Below are 9,267 nucleotides of genomic sequence, written 5' to 3'. Positions count from 1 at the left end.
CCTGTCTTCATGTCTTCTCTGGTAGCTCAACGTGTTGAGCCACATGCTCCCAATTAGAAGCGAAGTGCAGGAGCTACATGGGTTCAAATCCCACTTCCACCTTTTTTCCCAGCAAGATATCTCTTAGTCAAATACCTGAAACCAAGTAATTTTTTTTTACCAGACAGCTAGTGTATCCGAAATCACATTCTGTGGACAGATGACAAACTCGGATTTGAAATATAAATTGTAGAGGCAACTGCGCATTGACATTGTACATTTTATCCTTGCCTCAAAAGACCTAAAGTTTACCCTATGTTCATATCTTCTCAGGTAGCTCAACGTGTTGAGCCACATACTCCCAATTAGAAGCGAAGTGCAGGAGCTACATGGGTTCAAATCCCACTTCCACCTTTTTTTCCCAGCAAGATATCTCTTAGTCAAATACCTGAAACCAAGTAATTTTTTTTTACCAGACAGCTAGTGTATCCGAAATCACATTCTGTGGACAGATGACAAACTCGGATTTGAAATATAAATTGTAGAGGCAACTGCGCATTGACATTGTACATTTTATCCTTGCCTCAAAAGACCTAAAGTTTACCTCACACTCATGTCTTCTCTGGTAGCTCAACGTGTTGAGCCACATGCTTCCAATTAGAAGCAAAGTTCAGGAGCTACATGGGTTCAAATCCCACTTCCACCTTTTTTTCCCAGCAAAATATCTCTTAGTCAAATACCTGAAACCAAGTAATTTTTTTTTACCAGACAGCTAGTGTATCCGAAATCACATTCTGTGGACAGATGACAAACTCGGATTTGAAATATAAATTGTAGAGGCAACTGCGCATTGACATTGTACATTTTATCCTTGCCTCAAAAGACCTAAAGTTTACCCTATGTTCATATCTTCTCAGGTAGCTCAACGTGTTGAGCCACATACTCCCAATTAGAAGCGAAGTGCAGGAGCTACATGGGTTCAAATCCCACTTCCACCTTTTTTTCCCAGCAAGATATCTCTTAGTCAAATACCTGAAACCAAGTAATTTCTTTTTTACCAGACAGCTAGTGTATCCGAAATCACATTCTGTGGACAGATGACAAACTCGGATTTGAAATATAAATTGTAGAGGCAACTGCGCATTGACATTGTACATTTTATCCTTGCCTCAAAAGACCTAAAGTTTACCCTGTCTTCATGTCTTCTCTGGTAGCTCAACGTGTTGAGCCACATGCTCCCAATTAGAAGCGAAGTGCAGGAGCTACATGGGTTCAAATCCCACTTCCACCTTTTTTCCCAGCAAGATATCTCTTAGTCAAATACCTGAAACCAAGTAATTTTTTTTTACCAGACAGCTAGTGTATCCAAAATCACATTCTGTGGACAGATGACAAACTCGGATTTGAAATATAAATTGTAGAGGCAACTGCGCATTGACATTGTACATTTTATCCTTGCCTCAAAAGACCTAAAGTTTACCCTGTCTTCATGTCTTCTCTGGTAGCTCAACGTGTTGAGCCACATGCTCCCAATTAGAAGCGAAGTGCAGGAGCTACATGGGTTCAAATCCCACTTCCACCTTTTTTTCCCAGCAAGATATCTCTTAGTCAAATACCTGAAACCAAGTAATTTTTTTTTACCAGACAGCTAGTGTATCCAAAATCACATTCTGTGGACAGATGACAAACTCGGATTTGAAATATAAATTGTAGAGGCAACTGCGCATTGACATTGTACATTTTATCCTTGCCTCAAAAGACCTAAAGTTTACCCTGTCTTCATGTCTTCTCTGGTAGCTCAACGTGTTGAGCCACATGCTCCCAATTAGAAGCGAAGTGCAGGGGCTACATGGGTTCAAATCCCACTTCCACCTTTTTTTCCCAGCAAGATATCTCTTAGTCAAATACCTGAAACCAAGTAATTTTTTTTTACCAGACAGCTAGTGTATCCAAAATCACATTCTGTGGACAGATGACAAACTCGGATTTGAAATATAAATTGTAGAGGCAACTGCGCATTGACATTGTACATTTTATCCTTGCCTCAAAAGACCTAAAGTTTACCCTGTCTTCATGTCTTCTCTGGTAGCTCAACGTGTTGAGCCACATGCTCCCAATTAGAAGCGAAGTGCAGGAGCTACATGGGTTCAAATCCCACTTCCACCTTTTTTTCCCAGCAAGATATCTCTTAGTCAAATACCTGAAACCAAGTAATTTTTTTTTACCAGACAGCTAGTGTATCCAAAATCACATTCTGTGGACAGATGACAAACTCGGATTTGAAATATAAATTGTAGAGGCAACTGCGCATTGACATTGTACATTTTATCCTTGCCTCAAAAGACCTAAAGTTTACCCTGTCTTCATGTCTTCTCTGGTAGCTCAACGTGTTGAGCCACATGCTCCCAATTAGAAGCGAAGTGCAGGGGCTACATGGGTTCAAATCCCACTTCCACCTTTTTTTCCCAGCAAGATATCTCTTAGTCAAATACCTGAAACCAAGTAATTTTTTTTTTACCAGACAGCTAGTGTATCCAAAATCACATTCTGTGGACAGATGACAAACTCGGATTTGAAATATAAATTGTAGAGGCAACTGCGCATTGACATTGTACATTTTATCCTTGCCTCAAAAGACCTAAAGTTTACCCTGTCTTCATGTCTTCTCTGGTAGCTCAACGTGTTGAGCCACATGCTCCCAATTAGAAGCGAAGTGCAGGAGCTACATGGGTTCAAATCCCACTTCCACCTTTTTTCCCAGCAAGATATCTCTTAGTCAAATACCTGAAACCAAGTAATTTTTTTTTACCAGACAGCTAGTGTATCCGAAATCACATTCTGTGGACAGATGACAAACTCGGATTTGAAATATAAATTGTAGAGGCAAGTGCGCATTGACATTGTACATTTTATCCTTGCCTCAAAAGACCTAAAGTTTACCTCACACTCATGTCTTCTCTGGTAGCTCAACGTGTTGAGCCACATGCTTCCAATTAGAAGCAAAGTTCAGGAGCTACATGGGTTCAAATCCCATTTCCACCTTTTTTTCCCAGCAAAATATCTCTTAGTCAAATACCTGAAACCAAGTAATTTTTTTTTACCAGACAGCTAGTGTATCCGAAATCACATTCTGTGGACAGATGACAAACTCGGATTTGAAATATAAATTGTAGAGGCAACTGCGCATTGACATTGTACATTTTATCCTTGCCTCAAAAGACCTAAAGTTTACCCTGTCTTCATGTCTTCTCTGGTAGCTCAACGTGTTGAGCCACATGCTCCCAATTAGAAGCGAAGTGCAGGGGCTACATGGGTTCAAATCCCACTTCCACCTTTTTTTCCCAGCAAGATATCTCTTAGTCAAATACCTGAAACCAAGTAATTTTTTTTTACCAGACAGCTAGTGTATCCAAAATCACATTCTGTGGACAGATGACAAACTCGGATTTGAAATATAAATTGTAGAGGCAACTGCGCATTGACATTGTACATTTTATCCTTGCCTCAAAAGACCTAAAGTTTACCCTATGTTCATGTCTTCTCTGGTAGCTCAACGTGTTGAGCCACATGCTCCGAATTAGAAGCGAAGTGCAGGAGCTACATGGGTTCAAATCCCACTTCCACCTTTTTTTCCCAGCAAGATATCTCTTAGTCAAATACCTGAAACCAAGTAATTTTTTTTTACCAGACAGCTAGTGTATCCGAAATCACATTCTGTGGACAGATGACAAACTCGGATTTGAAATATAAATTGTAGAGGCAACTGCGCATTGACATTGTACATTTTATCCTTGCCTCAAAAGACCTAAAGTTTACCTCACACTCATGTCTTCTCTGGTAGCTCAACGTGTTGACCCACATGCTTCCAATTAGAAGCAAAGTTCAGGAGCTACATGGGTTCAAATCCCACTTCCACCTTTTTTTCCCAGCAAAATATCTCTTAGTCAAATACCTGAAACCAAGTAATTTTTTTTTACCAGACAGCTAGTGTATCCGAAATCACATTCTGTGGACAGATGACAAACTCGGATTTGAAATATAAATTGTAGAGGCAACTGCGCATTGACATTGTACATTTTATCCTTGCCTCAAAAGACCTAAAGTTTACCCTATGTTCATATCTTCTCAGGTAGCTCAACGTGTTGAGCCACATACTCCCAATTAGAAGCGAAGTGCAGGAGCTACATGGGTTCAAATCCCACTTCCACCTTTTTTTCCCAGCAAGATATCTCTTAGTCAAATACCTGAAACCAAGTAATTTCTTTTTTACCAGACAGCTAGTGTATCCGAAATCACATTCTGTGGACAGATGACAAACTCGGATTTGAAATATAAATTGTAGAGGCAACTGCGCATTGACATTGTACATTTTATCCTTGCCTCAAAAGACCTAAAGTTTACCCTGTCTTCATGTCTTCTCTGGTAGCTCAACGTGTTGAGCCACATGCTCCCAATTAGAAGCGAAGTGCAGGAGCTACATGGGTTCAAATCCCACTTCCACCTTTTTTCCCAGCAAGATATCTCTTAGTCAAATACCTGAAACCAAGTAATTTTTTTTTACCAGACAGCTAGTGTATCCAAAATCACATTCTGTGGACAGATGACAAACTCGGATTTGAAATATAAATTGTAGAGGCAACTGCGCATTGACATTGTACATTTTATCCTTGCCTCAAAAGACCTAAAGTTTACCCTGTCTTCATGTCTTCTCTGGTAGCTCAACGTGTTGAGCCACATGCTCCCAATTAGAAGCGAAGTGCAGGAGCTACATGGGTTCAAATCCCACTTCCACCTTTTTTTCCCAGCAAGATATCTCTTAGTCAAATACCTGAAACCAAGTAATTTTTTTTTACCAGACAGCTAGTGTATCCAAAATCACATTCTGTGGACAGATGACAAACTCGGATTTGAAATATAAATTGTAGAGGCAACTGCGCATTGACATTGTACATTTTATCCTTGCCTCAAAAGACCTAAAGTTTACCCTATGTTCATGTCTTCTCTGGTAGCTCAACGTGTTGAGCCACATGCTCCCAATTAGAAGCGAAGTGCAGGAGCTACATGGGTTCAAATCCCACTTCCACCTTTTTTTCCCAGCAAGATATCTCTTAGTCAAATACCTGAAACCAAGTAATTTTTTTTTACCAGACAGCTAGTGTATCCGAAATCACATTCTGTGGACAGATGACAAACTCGGATTTGAAATATAAATTGTAGAGGCAAGTGCGCATTGACATTGTACATTTTATCCTTGCCTCAAAAGACCTAAAGTTTACCTCACACTCATGTCTTCTCTGGTAGCTCAACGTGTTGAGCCACATGCTTCCAATTAGAAGCAAAGTTCAGGAGCTACATGGGTTCAAATCCCACTTCCACCTTTTTTTCCCAGCAAAATATCTCTTAGTCAAATACCTGAAACCAAGTAATTTTTTTTTACCAGACAGCTAGTGTATCCGAAATCACATTCTGTGGACAGATGACAAACTCGGATTTGAAATATAAATTGTAGAGGCAACTGCGCATTGACATTGTACATTTTATCCTTGCCTCAAAAGACCTAAAGTTTACCCTATGTTCATATCTTCTCAGGTAGCTCAACGTGTTGAGCCACATAATCCCAATTAGAAGCGAAGTGCAGGAGCTACATGGGTTCAAATCCCACTTCCACCTTTTTTTCCCAGCAAGATATCTCTTAGTCAAATACCTGAAACCAAGTAATTTCTTTTTTACCAGACAGCTAGTGTATCCGAAATCACATTCTGTGGACAGATGACAAACTCGGATTTGAAATATAAATTGTAGAGGCAACTGCGCATTGACATTGTACATTTTATCCTTGCCTCAAAAGACCTAAAGTTTACCTCACACTCATGTCTTCTCAGGTAGCTCAACGTGTTGAGCCACATGCTTCCAATTAGAAGCAAAGTTCAGGAGCTACATGGGTTCAAATCCCATTTCCACCTTTTTTTCCCAGCAAAATATCTCTTAGTTAAATACCTGAAACCAAGTAATTTTTTTTTACCAGACAGCTAGTGTATCCGAAATCACATTCTGTGGACAGATGACAAACTCGGATTTGAAATATAAATTGTAGAGGCAACTGCGCATTGACATTGTACATTTTATCCTTGCCTCAAAAGACCTAAAGTTTACCTCACACTCATGTCTTCTCTGGTAGCTCAACGTGTTGAGCCACATGCTTCCAATTAGAAGCAAAGTTCAGGAGCTACATGGGTTCAAATCCCACTTCCACCTTTTTTTCCCAGCAAAATATCTCTTAGTCAAATACCTGAAACCAAGTAATTTTTTTTTACCAGACAGCTAGTGTATCCGAAATCACATTCTGTGGACAGATGACAAACTCGGATTTGAAATATAAATTGTAGAGGCAACTGCGCATTGACATTGTACATTTTATCCTTGCCTCAAAAGACCTAAAGTTTACCCTATGTTCATATCTTCTCAGGTAGCTCAACGTGTTGAGCCACATACTCCCAATTAGAAGCGAAGTGCAGGAGCTACATGGGTTCAAATCCCACTTCCACCTTTTTTTCCCAGCAAGATATCTCTTAGTCAAATACCTGAAACCAAGTAATTTCTTTTTTACCAGACAGCTAGTGTATCCGAAATCACATTCTGTGGACAGATGACAAACTCGGATTTGAAATATAAATTGTAGAGGCAACTGCGCATTGACATTGTACATTTTATCCTTGCCTCAAAAGACCTAAAGTTTACCTCACACTCATGTCTTCTCTGGTAGCTCAACGTGTTGAGCCACATGCTTCCAATTAGAAGCAAAGTTCAGGAGCTACATGGGTTCAAATCCCATTTCCACCTTTTTTTCCCAGCAAAATATCTCTTAGTCAAATACCTGAAACCAAGTAATTTTTTTTTACCAGACAGCTAGTGTATCCGAAATCACATTCTGTGGACAGATGACAAACTCGGATTTGAAATATAAATTGTAGAGGCAACTGCGCATTGACATTGTACATTTTATCCTTGCCTCAAAAGACCTAAAGTTTACCCTATGTTCATATCTTCTCAGGTAGCTCAACGTGTTGAGCCACATGCTTCCAATTAGAAGCAAAGTTCAGGAGCTACATGGGTTCAAATCCCACTTCCACCATTTTTTCCCAGCAAAATATCTCTTAGTCAAATACCTGAAAACAAGTAATTTTTTTTACCAGACAGCTAGTGTATCCGAAATCACATTCTGTGGACAGATGACAAACTCGGATTTGAAATATAAATTGTAGAGGCAACTGCGCATTGACATTGTACATTTTATCCTTGCCTCAAAAGACCTAAAGTTTACCCTATGTTCATGTCTTCTCTGGTAGCTCAACGTGTTGAGCCACATGCTTCCAATTAGAAGCAATGTACAGGAGCTACATGGGTTCAAATCCCACTTCCACCTTTTTTTCCCAGCAAGATATCTCTTAGTCAAATACCGGAAACCAAGTAATTTTTTTTTTTACCAGACAGCTAGTGTATCCGAAATCACATTCTGTGGACAGATGACAAACTCGGATTTGAAATATAAATTGTAGAGGCAACTGCGCATTGACATTGTACATTTTATCCTTGCCTCAAAAGACCTAAAGTTTACCCTATGTTCATGTCTTCTCTGGTAGCTCAACGTGTTGAGCCACATGCTTCCAATTAGAAGCAATGTACTGGAGCTACATGGGTTCAAATCCCACTTCCACCTTTTTTTTCCCAGCAGGATATCTCTTAGTTTAATACCTGAAACCAAGTAATTTTTTTTTACCAGACAGCTAGTGTATCCGAAATCACATTCTGTGGACAGATGACAAACTCGGATTTGAAATATAAATAGTAGAGGCAACTGCGCATTGACATTGTACATTTTATCCTTGCCTCAAAAGACCTAAAGTTTACCCTATGTTCATGTCTTCTCTGGTAGCTCAACGTGTTGAGCCACATGCTCCCAATTAGAAGCGAAGTGCAGGAGCTACATGGGTTCAAATCCCACTTCCACCTTTTTTTCCCAGCAAGATATCTCTTAGTCAAATACCTGAAACCAAGTAATTTTTTTTTACCAGACAGCTAGTGTATCCGAAATCACATTCTGTGGACAGATGACAAACTCGGATTTGAAATATAAATTGTAGAGGCAACTGCGCATTGACATTGTACATTTTATCCTTGCCTCAAAAGACCTAAAGTTTACCCTATGTTCATATCTTCTCAGGTAGCTCAACGTGTTGAGCCACATACTCCCAATTAGAAGCGAAGTGCAGGAGCTACATGGGTTCAAATCCCACTTCCACCTTTTTTTCCCAGCAAGATATCTCTTAGTCAAATACCTGAAACCAAGTAATTTCTTTTTTACCAGACAGCTAGTGTATCCGAAATCACATTCTGTGGACAGATGACAAACTCGGATTTGAAATATAAATTGTAGAGGCAACTGCGCATTGACATTGTACATTTTATCCTTGCCTCAAAAGACCTAAAGTTTACCCTGTCTTCATGTCTTCTCTGGTAGCTCAACGTGTTGAGCCACATGCTCCCAATTAGAAGCGAAGTGCAGGAGCTACATGGGTTCAAATCCCACTTCCACCTTTTTTCCCAGCAAGATATCTCTTAGTCAAATACCTGAAACCAAGTAATTTCTTTTTTACCAGACAGCTAGTGTATCCGAAATCACATTCTGTGGACAGATGACAAACTCGGATTTGAAATATAAATTGTAGAGGCAACTGCGCATTGACATTGTACATTTTATCCTTGCCTCAAAAGACCTAAAGTTTACCCTGTCTTCATGTCTTCTCTGGTAGCTCAACGTGTTGAGCCACATGCTCCCAATTAGAAGCGAAGTGCAGGAGCTACATGGGTTCAAATCCCACTTCCACCTTTTTTCCCAGCAAGATATCTCTTAGTCAAATACCTGAAACCAAGTAATTTTTTTTTACCAGACAGCTAGTGTATCCAAAATCACATTCTGTGGACAGATGACAAACTCGGATTTGAAATATAAATTGTAGAGGCAACTGCGCATTGACATTGTACATTTTATCCTTGCCTCAAAAGACCTAAAGTTTACCCTGTCTTCATGTCTTCTCTGGTAGCTCAACGTGTTGAGCCACATGCTCCCAATTAGAAGCGAAGTGCAGGAGCTACATGGGTTCAAATCCCACTTCCACCTTTTTTTCCCAGCAAGATATCTCTTAGTCAAATACCTGAAACCAAGTAATTTTTTTTTACCAGACAGCTAGTGTATCCAAAATCACATTCTGTGGACAGATGACAAACTCG

Source organism: Brachyhypopomus gauderio, unplaced genomic scaffold (assembly GCF_052324685.1).
Source record: "Brachyhypopomus gauderio isolate BG-103 unplaced genomic scaffold, BGAUD_0.2 sc126, whole genome shotgun sequence".
Lineage (NCBI taxonomy): Eukaryota > Metazoa > Chordata > Actinopteri > Gymnotiformes > Hypopomidae > Brachyhypopomus > Brachyhypopomus gauderio.
The sequence above is the reverse complement of the archived record's forward strand: the minus strand, read 5'-3'. Positions refer to the sequence as shown.